This window comes from Schistocerca americana, chromosome 1, assembly GCF_021461395.2.
Source record: "Schistocerca americana isolate TAMUIC-IGC-003095 chromosome 1, iqSchAmer2.1, whole genome shotgun sequence".
NCBI classification, from domain to species: Eukaryota; Metazoa; Arthropoda; class Insecta; order Orthoptera; family Acrididae; genus Schistocerca; species Schistocerca americana.
This window is the reverse complement of record NC_060119.1, coordinates 712201467-712215371: the sequence shown is the minus strand read 5'-3', so window position 1 is coordinate 712215371 and position 13905 is coordinate 712201467.

Below are 13905 nucleotides of genomic sequence, written 5' to 3'. Positions count from 1 at the left end.
AGGAAATGGAGAGCTATTCTTGAGAGGAAAGGGGAGACATGCACAGTACTTACGGGGCGGTGTATGGAATTGCTCACGCTGCTCAACATTTGTACATACATTCGGCGGCTTCCGACTCGTCGAGCGTCAGATCTACGTACATTTATTGCCAGCCACAAGTCACTACGAGAGACAGGTTTACTTGAGATATGTTTTCCACTGGCAGGTTCTCGTAATGGCAAATATGCATTTAAGGCCCACTTCGAAACACGGTGCGTTCATTTTGTGTTACAGGTACGAAGGGCTGACGGACAAGGTCGTCTACCCACAGTGCATAAACCAAGGCTTGAAGAGGAGGGATTAACACTAGTGGAAAACACACTCTTAACAAGCTTTCGACATATTGCACGAGAAACGGGTGTAAGCCATTTCACAATTTTGGGTGTGTTGCATGAAGACGATTTGCACCTCTACTGCCTTCGAAGGTTCACATCTTTAATCCAGACAATTTGCCACATGGAGTTGAATTCTGCCAGTGGTTTTTGCCAAGATGTGCCATTCAACCGGACTTTTTATGAATGAGGCATCCTCTACACGACAGAGTATATTCAACAGCCACGATCAACACTTGTGGGCACAGGAAAGTACGCACACCACCTTTGCTCGTGGTCATCGTTTCACTGTCAACATTTGGGCCAGCTTGGCAGGCAATAATCTGGTCTGTCCATACATGCTCCCCGCGACTGAATGCAGACAAGTACTTAATCTTTCTACGAGAAATTCTGCCAGAGTTGTTGGAACATGTTCCACTCAACGTGTGACAGCGGATGTGGTACCACACGATGGTTCCTCTGGGCACTTCGCAAGTGCAATGTGAATGCATTTGAATAAAACCTTTTGTGAAAACTGGATAGGACGTGGTGGGCTGATGGCATGGCCTGCACTTTCCCTCGACCTGACGCCCATTGATTTTTTCTTCTGGGGCCACTTGAAATTTGTTATATACGAAACACCCATTGAGACTGATGAAGAGCTGACAGCCCGCGTTATGGCAGCCTCCGATACAATTTCCACTTTGCCAGGAGTGTTTGAAAGAGAACGACAGTCACTCCAGCGTCGTTGCACGGCGTGCATTCAAGCAGGAAGGCGTAATTTCGAGCACTTTTTGTGATGTTTCCAAATAAAGGTTGTCAAACTTCACTCAGACTTCTCATTTACCTCTTTATATCACAGGTATATTGAAAACGTTGCCCTGCAGGTCTGGTACCATGACGGCTCGGATGACATGTTGTGTGCCTTCCTCGACGGCTCGCGACGCTATTCAACGGCGCCTAGCGCCCTACGCTAGGGATGCGGACGTGGGTTGCTACGTGAAATATGCTTGTTATGACCCACCCTACCAACCTCCTCACATTCTACATTCATTTCAGATACACCCTGCATATTACAATAATATATACTGTAGTCTATGTCTGTCCAAACGTTCATTAGTCCATCCAAACGTTCATGACAGGGTCGTGCAAAAATCTGTTGTAATTGATCAAGAACTTTTCGAGATCTTCGGCAACAGTGACTCCCTCTTACATATTATATATGTATTTATAAATATACAGGGTTATTACAAATGATTGAAGCGATTTCACAGCTCTACAATAACTTTGTTATTTGAGATATTTTCTTAATGCTTTGCACACACATATAAAAACTCAAAAAGTTTTTTTAGGCATTCACAAATGTTCGATATGTGCCCCTTTACTGATTTGGCAGACATCAAGCCGACAATCAAGTTCCTTCCACACTCGGCGCAGCATGTCCCCATCAATGAGTTCGAAAGCATCGTTGATGCGGGCTCGCAGTTCTGGCACGTTTCTTGGTAGAGGAGGTTTAAACACTGAATCTTTCACATAACCCCACAGAAAGAAATCGCATGGGGTTAAGTCGGGAGATCATGGAGGCCATGACATGAATTGCTGATTATGATCTCCACCACAACCGATCCATCGGTTTTCCAATCTCCTGTTTAAGAAACGCCGAACATCATGATGGAAGTGCGGTGGAGCACCATCCTGTTGAAAGATGAAGTCGGCGCTGTCGGTCTCCAGTTGTGGCATGAGCCAATTTTCCAGCATGTCCAGATACACGTGTCCTGTAACGTTTTTTTCGCAGAAGGAAAAGGGGCCGTAAACTTTAAACCGTGAGATTGCACAAAACACGTTAACTTTTGGTGAATTGCGAATTTGCTGCACGAATGCGTGAGGATTCTCTACCGCCCAGATTTGCACATTGTGTCTGTTCACTTCAGCATTAAGAAAAAATGTTGCTTCATCACTGAAAACAAGTTTCGCACTGAACGCTTCCTCTTCCATGAGCTGTTGCAACCGCGCCGAAAATTAAAAGCGTTTGACTTTGTCATCGGGTGTCAGGGCTTGTAGCAATTGTAAACGGTAAGGCTTCTGCTTTAGCCTTTTCCATAAGATTTTCCAAACCGTCGGCTGTGGTATGTTTAGCTCCCTGCTTACTTTATTCGTCGAATTCCGCGGGCTACGCGTGAAACTTGCCCGCACGCGTTCAACCGTTTCTTCGCTCGCTGCAGGCCGACCCGTTGATTTCCCCTTACAGAGGCATCCAGAAGCTTTAAACTGCGCATACCATCGCCGAATGGAGTTAACAGTTGGTGGATCTTTGTTGAACTTCGTCCTGAAGTGTCGTTGCACTGTTATGACTGACTGATGTGAGTGCATTTCAAGCACGACATACGCTTTCTCGGCTCCTGTCGCCATTTTGTCTCACTGCGCTCTCGAGCGCTCTGGCGGTAGAAACCTGAAGTGCGGCTTCAGCAGAACAAAACTTTATGAGTTTTTCTACACATCTGTAGTGTGTCGTGACCATATGTCAATGAATGGAGCTACAGTGAATTTATGAAATCGCTTCACACATTTGTAATAGCCCCATATATATATAACTCTCAAATTGATTTTTTTGTTATGAAACTGTGACAGCAGAACTGTCAAACTGAACATAAATTTTTTTTTATTTTCTTTTTCAAAGCCAAAATACCATTGTCATCCACAAGTATGAACACAACAAAAAAAAAAAAAAGAACCAAGTCGGCCTAGCCGTTCTAAAGTTATGATCTTTCACAGTTGATTTTAATTTCCGACTTTTCTGGTGGATTTTCCAAAAAATTTCTTTCATTCAAACATTATCCTGACAATTACGAACACAACAACGACAAAAATCAATAAAATCTTTCGAGTCCTTCTTAATAGATGGTATTTCACACCTGCGGCAACTGATGTCAGTTTCTGACTTCCCTGTTCGATTTTTCCAAAAATTTTCTTTCATACAAACATTGTCCTGACAATAACGAACTGAATCAAAAAAAAATCAACCAGATCGGTCGAGCTGTTATCAGGTGGTGATCTTTCATACAGGCGGCAATTGATTTTTATTTATATAGATTATTATAAATAAGTGTGTTGCTGATGCTTTCTTAGATTTGGTTATTTTCAGCCAACTAAAAATATAAGTTGTTAGAGCGTTAATATTTCTTTTGAAGTATTTGATTGAAAAACATGGATCCTTGCTTGTGTAGATGTATTTTTTTTTTCGACAAAAAATGTGGAATAATCGGACTGAACAACCTATTTGTTTGAGTAGGGTTTTAAATTGTTGTATCAACAAGTTATTGTTTTTGTTGACTGTACTTCAACTCGCTCCTTGTATAAATTTTGATTATTATGAGCCGGTTGAAGTGGCCGTGCGGTTAAAGGCGCTGCAGTCTGGAACCGCAAGACCGCTACGGTCGCAGGTTCGAATCCTGCCTCGGGCATGGATGTTTGTGATGTCCTTAGGTTAGTTGGGTTTAACTAGTTCTAAGTTCTAGGGGACTAATGACCTCAGCAGTTGAGTCCCATAGTGCTCAGAGCCATTTGAACCATTTTGATTATTATGACAGTAATAATTAACGATATGAAGTTCTGTAATACTCTGATGTGATTTATTAATGTATGCGTTTAAGGAATTTTAAGCCAGAAAAACGATTTCTGAAAACTGCCAGATACCCAGTCTACATAAAATTTGGAAGGCCTAATTAATAATGCGGAAAGAAAATTCTATGGGTTTGATGAAAAGTGAAATAATCTCACTGAATTGCAGGAGAAGAAGAGTATTCCCCTGCTCCACGAGACCAATGCCGGAATCATTCTTTTATTTCGACCATGGCCGCATCCTTCCCACTTTTCTTTGGCTCTCTGAATACTATGCGACTTAACATCTATGGTCATCAGTCCCCTAGAACTTAGAACTACTTAAACCTAACTAACCTAAGGACATCACACAACACCCAGTCATCACGAGGCAGAGAAAATCCCTAACCCCGCCGGGAATCGAACCCGGAAACCCGGGCGCGGGAAGCGAGAACGCTACCGCACGACCACGAGCTGCGGACCCACTTTTCTTTAATTTTTTAGTTTAGGAAATGGGCAACCGGAGACGAGGAAAGCCTTATGAGCATTGTTATTAAAAAAAGCACCGACATCAGTCGTTAGTTTCACATAATCGTTCTTTACAGGCCGGGTCGAGACACGTCCGACGAGAGAAAAAGACTGTCTGACAGTGAATATAGGAAAAGACGAGTGCGTAAGGGAGAAGACGATAAGAAGCAAAAGGCTGCGCTGCAACGATATTTCAAGCCAAAGAGAGAACGACCTAGCAGCATCTAGGGTGGAAAGATGGATGCTGAGCCACAGATCGAAGAAACTAGTGGAACTACTGAAGCTACATCTTCATCTTGAGGCTATCACCACAAAGCTGACGATAACATCCCTGTGATAACCAGAGACAGCAGCAATGTTGATAGTGGGGCATCCACGAGATATTCAACAGGCTTCCACTTGGCTGAAAACCTGGTTTATGAGGGAAGCTCCGAGAACGACGCTCAGGCGGAACTGAAATTAGGCGACCAGGCTCGAAAAATACCGGAAAAAGATCGGTTACGGTCGTCACCGCCGGGGATAGCATTAAAGGCGAGCCTACACTTGAAGACAATTGACTCAGACGCCGGAAGATGACTGGCAATTATTGATGATTGCGTTCAACGACTTTGGTGATGCGAGGTCCTCCCCAGCGCATTGAAGAAGCTGAAGACTGTCCTAAAAACGCCGACAACAGACGCTTCAACCCTGTGCATTACAGCTAATCTTTGTAGCAATCATTCATTGATTCTTGTTGTAACGATTCCGCTGTCTTCCCAATGCGCTGTTTCCGTGTTTTCTACGTTGAAGAGCTTGTACAGTTTCTTCTCATCCTCCGTTCGTGGTTGGGATGTGTTGAACAAGTATCTGCCAAACCTGACGCTGAAGTTGCTGAGCGGCACTAGGTGGGAAAGTAGCACTGATGTATTAACTCCCATGAGGTTTCAGATTTTAGGAGTTTACGCACATGTTCGCATATCAGAAGAATTTGATGGCATGACCGCTCACGAAGGCACAGCGCTTGCGAATAAATTACACTTTTCTTACTTCTCTGGTAATCTGGTGCGACGTACTGCTTCTCAGCAGTCTAGTCAATAAGACCTTCCAGAGCACTGTCATAAATGTTTCTGAGGCCTTGCGAATGCTAGACAGCACAACAGTGTATTTTGAGAACTACAGGACAGAAGAAAAGCTTGTATCTTTTGTGATCAATTCCAAAGAATTGGCCACATAATTACAGCTAAAGATCTAGCGTTACCGCAGATACGTCTTTCCCGGCGACAAAGCAAAAACCTACTAAGAAAGAGATGAGACAACAGATATCCAACAAAATGTTACAAGATTGAATTCTACTATTAGCTTTTAGACGTGGTCAGTACATCTATGGATGAGAGATTCACTCATTTTTATTTTCTGTACTACATCGGCACGCAGAATAATACGCCTTCTGATAGCTTGGGCGAAAAATATAGAAATTTCACAGAGCTTTTGCAAGACAACGAGTCGAGCGACGTTGATGCGCTGGAGTTGAGGGAAGAACTTCAAGTCCTTTCAACATTGGTGAAACCCACAATACAGACATGCTTAGTGCTGGCTTGCCATCTGAGCTCTTAACCTTCATAAAGCTGCTTTTATTTTTTTCCAAAGGTCCCTTTAAGTTTCCTGTTAGTGCCATCTACCTTTCCTCTAGTTATGCATGCTTCTGCAGCATTGCATTTGTCACTAGTCATTTTGCACTTTCTGTCAGTTTCATGTTTTGGACACATATTTCCTTTCATTTGCTTCATTTTAGAAATTTTTGGTCTTTCTCCTTTCATACCTCCTGCGTCAGTTATCCAAGAATTTCTGTAAGGCCTTGTCTTTTTGCATATGTGATTCTCTGCAACCTTCTCTATTTCATATCTCAAAGCTACTCATTTGTCATCTACTGTACTCCATTACCCAATGTTTTCTCAAACTCTCAACAACCTCTGGTGCCTTCAATTATCCAGGTCCCATCTCAATAATTTTCTACCTTTTTGGAATTTCTCCAGTTTTAATCTGCACCTCTTTCTGTTTTAATCTGAAACCTTCTCATGTTCCATACCTCTTCTATGTACACAGTCTTCTTTCATGATTCTTAAACAAAGTGTCTATTATCATTAAATTATGCTGTGTGCAAAATTCTACCAAAATACAAATTCTCAAAGCAGACTAAGTAAGGAAACGAATTGGTGAACTTAAAAGCAGGCAATGAAGAGCCTAGCACAGGTTGCGTGCTACTCTTACAGAAATTATTGATCAAGTACCAAATGTTTCAGTAAAATTGACTTTAGCTCAGAAAGGACCAATAGAGCTGCTAGAACAATCTTTGATATGATTTGATTTGATTTGATAAAGCACCTAATGGCTTAAATGTCTGATAAATGGCAAAGCCAAGTTTGAAAGCAAATTATGAAGTTTCACTTAAGCAATTTCTCTTATTCCGGAGAAGAATTTTTACTAACAAACTAACAGTATTGGTAGAGTAGAAGAATTAATACTTGCAGTTTTCTCATTGCTTCTCCCGACAGCCCTCTGCCCAGGCCCTTGCCACCTTATGTAAATACTTGCCACCTTCCCTGAACACACTTGCATGTTCCACACTAACACTGTCTTTCCTACTAACTTCACTGTTGTTCCCTCTTTTCCCAATGCTAAATCCCTTCCATGCTCTCTGAAGGATTTGTCCAAAACCACATTCAATTACTGTTCTATCCTAGGGGCATGTATAAAGCTCAGTCCATCTTCTATCCTCTTACATATGTCTTCATCTACAGCTACGTAAAGTGCCTGGCAGAGGGTTAATGAACACCTGTTGCACCTTCTCAGTGTTCTTCCAATGAATCGTAGTCATTGGTTTACTCAACGCACAACAGTATCCATGTGATCGTTCCAGGTTAGGTTATTTCTAATTTTAATAGCTAACTATTTAGTTGAATTTACAGCCTTCAGATTTGGGTGACTTATCGCGTAATCCAAATTAAGCGGATTTCTTTTAGTACTCATGTGAATAACTTCACACTTTTCTTTATTCAGGGTCAACTGACATTTTTCGCACCATACAGACATCTTATGTAAATCATTTTGCAATTCATTTTGGTCATCTGATGACGTTACAAGATAGTAAATGACAGCATCATCTGCAAATAATCTAATAGGGCTACTCAGATTGTCTCCTATGTCGTTAATGTAGAGCACAAACAATTCCTTGGGGAATGCTGGATATTACTTTTGTTTTACTTGATGACTTCTCGTCTGTTACTATGAACCGTGACCTTTCTGACAGGAAATCACGAATCCAGTCGCACAACTGAGGTCATACTCCATAGGCACGCAGTTTGGCTAGAAGACGCTTGTGAGGAACAGTGTCGAAAGCCTTCCGGGAACCTAAAAATATGGAATCAATTTGACATACCCTGTCAATAGCGCTCATTACTTCATGAGTATAAAGAGCTAGTTACGTTTTACAAGAATGATATTTCCTGAATACGTGTCAATAAATCGTTTTCTACGAGATAATTCATAATGTTCGAACACAGTATGTGTTCCAAAACCCTACTGCAAATCGACCTTAGTGATATGGGCCTGTAATTCAGCGGATTACACCTATATCCCTTTTTGGATAGGGGAGACCGGGGTCGAAAGAAACATTGTGCATATTGCATTTTTTTATTACCTCCCTATAAACTTTTGAAACAAAAGGAACTAATGTATGTGTTCTCTGAAGCTTTCCCAACACAAATGAATTTAGTTTCCAAAATTACATATATTTGGTATTTGTAAAACTAATTTTAAGGCATCAGCGTACCTGTTACTTTTGTCCCCGTTACTGGGGACGATAGTAACGCAGGTAGGTTACGAAAGTAATATAATAAGTGAAGCCACATTTGTTACCTAAAAGACTCATACAGTAACTTAAAGAACATTACCATTACAAAACATTAAACATCAATAAACGTCAATTCTCATTCGTTTACAATTATTATATTAATTGAAATTAATAGCACTGAATGAATTCAGGTTTTATGAGCAAGTGTTCAGTGAGTCAATAAGAGAGAAAAGTAATCTTAGTCCTATTCAGATTCACAATTGTGGCACACGTAAATATCCTCCCCCCCCCCCCCCCCCTTTGGTACAAGCAACATGAGACCAAACCTTACATTCCCAACACTTAATCCATTTCTCTTTGTGACGACTGTGGCGGAAAGACTCGACACATACAGGGCAGTAGCTATCATTGTCTTCGCATGATGATTCTTCAGGTCTTTTCTGCTTTCGAACTCTTGGCCGGCTGCTTTTTAAATTAAGCTTCTTTTCCGCTTCTTATGCCTGGGGACAGGCCTTTAGCACTTCTTCTATAGCCAGTTTCTCTGAAGTGTCGGTCAAAATTGCAGAGTTTCTCCTTTTTCTTCCTTTTCTTGTTTCTTGCCTTGGACCTGCTTTTGGTAACGGACAAACACCTTCGGGTGAAAAGGCTGCGCGAACTGAAGAAGATGATTATAAACCACCAGGTCCTGCATCACAGGCTGCGACATTTGAAAGTGTTTTCTCACATATTGCTATTAGACCAGGATTAGATGTCCTTCCAGCTTCAGATGGGTCACTAGAAATCGCTAATGATTCTGCTAAGGACATAGTTTGCTTTCCGTAACTGGACGCTTGTGCTGAGCGATCAGTGACAGAAGATGGTGCAAAATCGATTTCACTGAATGCATTCCTATTAAATGGTACTATGCCTGTGCAGTGAAACCCTGCTGCAATGTTTTTGGGGGTTACAGCAAGTGGAAGTGCTTCCCTTACAATAGGAGGGATGTCATAAATTGACATGGTCTTTCCCGGATGATTCTTGATCCATTTGTCAGCAAAAGAATTCACCATCTTTTTAAATGGACCATAAACTGAACGGTCTAGAGGCTGCATCCTGTGTGTACAGTGCGGTGGGAATGACAGCATAACAATCCCCTCGCTTTTGCAAAAATTCAGGTTTCTGATGGATATATGAGATTTGTGATTTTTGAGAAGCAGTGAACATATGTGCTCAGGAGTTGGCTTAGCAAATTTTACGAAATGGTGCAAGAATAACAAAAATTCTTCTTCTTGCATCCAGCCACACACATTTCCTACTCCAAATCAACCAATAGGACCGTCTCGAATAAAATGGTCATGATACCTCAAGCAAGCGAATACAAAGAGAGGTGGTGTACTGTTTCCCTGGGCGCTGATGGCACTAGCAACAGTGACAAGAGTGCCTCTTTCAGCCAACGTGATAGCTCCTACCTGCTTTATTACCTGTTGAGCAACAATCTTGTTTGGTTTCTGAACAGTGGTGACACCTGTCTCGTCCATATTCCAGATGTCTATGGGCTCTAACTTATATCTTTCCATAATGCTATCCAGGTTGTTGAAAAAAAAAGGCATTCACATTTGTTGGATTAAAGCTCATTGCTCAAGCAAAAAGTGTGGATTGAGGTGACCGAATAGACGACTGGGGATTCCTCTTCATGAATGCTGAAAACCAGTCTGGACCAGCAGTTTGATTGTTGACTCAATTTGATGGAATTGGTATATTGTTTGTCGTTGCCAGTTCGTGAGCTAATTTACGGATATCCTTAGGGCATAGTCCGTAAAATATCTCCGATGGTTTAATCACATATTCAGTTATAATTTTTTCTTGTTCATCAGAGAACACTAGTTTTACACTTCTACATCAAACACAAGGCATTGGTGTGCTGCTATCACTCATACGTTTCTCTTTCTTTTTAATGTACTGATGCAATGTCACATGGCATACATTGCGTTTCTTTACTGCTGCTCTAATACCTATATTATAATTTGCAACATCATCTGCCGCAGTTTGATATACAGTAGTAGGAGTTCGTCCACTTGTAATCATCCTAACCCATCTTCGTGACATAATTCCTTGTAACGAAAAAACTAAGTAAATAACGAGTTAACGAGTCTGTTCAGTAATAACGAGTTTGTTCAGCAAGACACTGCTACCCCTAACAGTATCATACCTAATTTACTGTTCGCAACAAAAAAAAAAAAAAAAAAAAAAAAAAAAAAAAAAAAAAAAAAAAAAAAAAAAAAAAAATCTAATAATACTTTTTCAGTAATGGGCACGAGAGAAACACTGTTAATTTCGTCCCCAGCAGTAATGTTTCTTTTGTCCCCGATCACGCTTTTCTGTTTAATTGATATTTTAGACACAATCTAAACAATATAATGAAAAAGTTGATAATGGTGGCATGAAACTGAAAGTTTCACATAGTTAAATTACTACAGTAGACTTACGTTTACAGCATAATGCCACCTTTATCACAAAACTAAGAAAATTGAGAAAACTTATGTGAGAGACTGAAAAAACGTTTTACTGCGCCACACTCAACAGAGACTCTCCAATACTGGCTAAAAATTGGTAGGCAGCTGGGAAACATGAAAGGAATACATTGTTTGAATCACGTGAATTTCGGAGCTACATACGAAGGTAGGGGCGGGATGTTACTTTCATACCCTGTTACTTTTGTCCCCGGTCTCCCCTACTGTGTCACTTGAGCAATTTTCCAGTCTTTAGGTATGGAACTTTCTGAGAGTGAGCGGTTGTATATAAATGTTAAATGGAGCTATTGTATCAGCATACTCTGAAAGGAACGTGACTTGTATACAATCTGGACCGGAATCTTGCCTTTATTAAGTGATTTAAGCTGCTTTGCTACACCAAGGACATGTACATCTATGTTTCTCATCTTGGCAGTTGTTCTTGATTTGAATTCAGGAATATTTACTTCATCTTCTTTGGTGAAGGAGTTTCGGAAAACCGTGTTTAATAACTCTGCTTTAGTGGTACTGTCATCAGTGACTTCACCGTTGTTACCGTGCAGTGAAGGTACTGAATGGGTCTTGCCACTGGTGTGCTGCATGTATGACCAGAATCTCTTTGCGTTTTCTGCCAGATTCTGAGACAGAGTTTCGTTGTGGGAATTATTAAAAGCATCTCGCATTGAAGTACGCACTATATTTCGAACTTCTGCAAAACTTTGCCAATCTTGGGGATTTTGCATTCTTTTAAATTTGGCATGCCTTTTTCGTTGCTTCTGCAACAGCGATCTGCCCGTTTGGTGTACCATGGGGGATCAGTACCATCACTTATTAGTTTACGTGGTATATATCTCTCAACTGCCATTGATACTATCGGTTTGAAATCATTCCACATCTTTTCTACGCTTACGTGATCAGATCGGAAGGAATGGAGGCTGTCTCTTAAAAAGGCATTAAAAACATTTTTAGCAGTTTTTTTAAATAGATGTACTTTGTGTTTCTTTTTGATGGTTGCAGGTGTTACTTTATTCAGCCTAGCGGCAACTGCCTTGTGGTCGCTAATCCCTGTATTCGTCATGATACTCCCTATTTGTCCAGGATTATTTGTTGCAAAGAGGTCAAGTATGCTTTTGTAACAATTTACACTTCAAGAGGGCTCATGAACTAATTGTTCTAATAATTTTCTGAGAAAGCATTCAGTACAATTTCGGATGACATTTTATGCCTGCCGCCGGCTTCCAGCATATTGAGGGTAGGCATAGATTGTAGTCACTATGACTATAATTGTAGGAGTGGTGTACTTGTTTTAAATGAGACTCAGGTTTCCTGTGGCAGCAACTATATCTTCTGAGTCGGGGGGGGGGGGGGGGGGCAGTAAAACGATCCAATTAATAGTTTATTCCGATTGCCAGGTATAACATCTGCCAACTATTTCGCAGGAAATATCTACTTCAATTTCACTACAAGGTAATCTACTTCTGACAGCAATAAATACTCCACCACCAACTGCATTTCTGAATACTGTTAGGTTGTTTGAAAAAATTTCGGTTGAACTTATTTCTAGCTTTGGCTTTGGCTACTAGGGCTCGGAGCTGTGGTTCTTTCCCAATACAGCTACGACAATTTACAACTAAGATACCGATCGTTTCTACAACTACCTTACTGTGTTTTACCTGGCCCCTTTTTAGATGGACGCCCTTTATGTGGTTTCCTGAGACCCTCTAACCTAAAAAACTGCCCAGTCCCTTCCACAGAGCCCCCGCTACCTGTGAAACTGCTTAAGTGGAACCCAGTAACCCACCACCCAATGGCGCAAGTCAAGGAATATGCAGCCTACATGGTCACAGAACCGCCTGAGCCTCTGATTCAGACCCTCCACTCAGCTCTGTACCAAAGGACCACAGTCGGTTCTGATGATGCTGCTGCAGATGGCGAGCTCCGCCCTAATATAGCAAGCAAGACTGGCAGTCTTTACCATTTCCATTAACTGCCCAAAACCAGAAAGAATCTCCTACAATCCAAAGTGACACACGTCATTGGTACCAACATGGGCCACCACGTGCAGTTGGCTCCACTCTTTACTCCTCATGGCAACCGGAAGCACCCTTTCCACATCTGGAATGACTTCCCCCCCCAGTATGCACACAGAGTGTACGCTGGCTTCCTTCCCCTCCTTGGCAGCCATGTCCCTAGGGGGCCCCATTACATGCCTAATGTTGGAGCTCCCAACTACCAGCAAATCCACCCTCTGTGAATGGCCAGTCCTTGCTCGCTGAGAAGCTTCCTCTGGAACAGGGTGGACAACTGCATCCAGCTCAGAGATTTTGTCAGCTACAGATAATGTCCAAAACCAGTGCATCAAACGAACCAGGGAGGTCCTATGATCGGCCTCTCAGAAAGTCTTTCGCTGCCGGCCAGACTTTGGAATGATCTCCCACTTGACCACGGGTGAGGGATCAACCTCAGTGCAGGCAGTACCCGGGGCGACCACAGCAGTGGACCAATCGGGGTACACGTGGGATTTGCTCGACGTCCCTCGCATACCTGCATCTGACCCCCCACAGTGATGCCCCTTGGCAGCAGCCTCAAGCTGTTTGACAGAAGCCAACACAGCCTGGAGTTGTGAGTGAAGGGTCAACAACTGAGCTCGCATCTGTACACAGCAACCACAGTTCCTATCTATTACTGAAGTTGCTCCTGTTAGAAGCTCGAAAGTTTGTAATAAACGAACGGTGTATTTGGCTTATTAGCAGCAGGAACTCACGGTGCTCTCTCACTGACGGTCTAACCAACCCTGAGCTGTTTTAACCAAATCAAACCAAAGCCTTTATGATACTAGGGTCAATACAATGGTTGATAACAACAGCGGTCTCTATGCTACACTGTTATTAAAATAAAAGGTTGTGCCTAGTAAACACTCAAAGACACAAGAAATTACAAAAATAAACTGGTAACTAAACAGATAACTGAAAATATGTCGCTCCTGTTTAAAGCTCATAAAAATATGTAATAAACGAACAGTGTACGTGGCTTATTAGCAGTAGGAACTCATGGTGCTCTCTCACTGATGGTCTAACCAATACGATTATATTACATCCTGGATTTTCCCTTG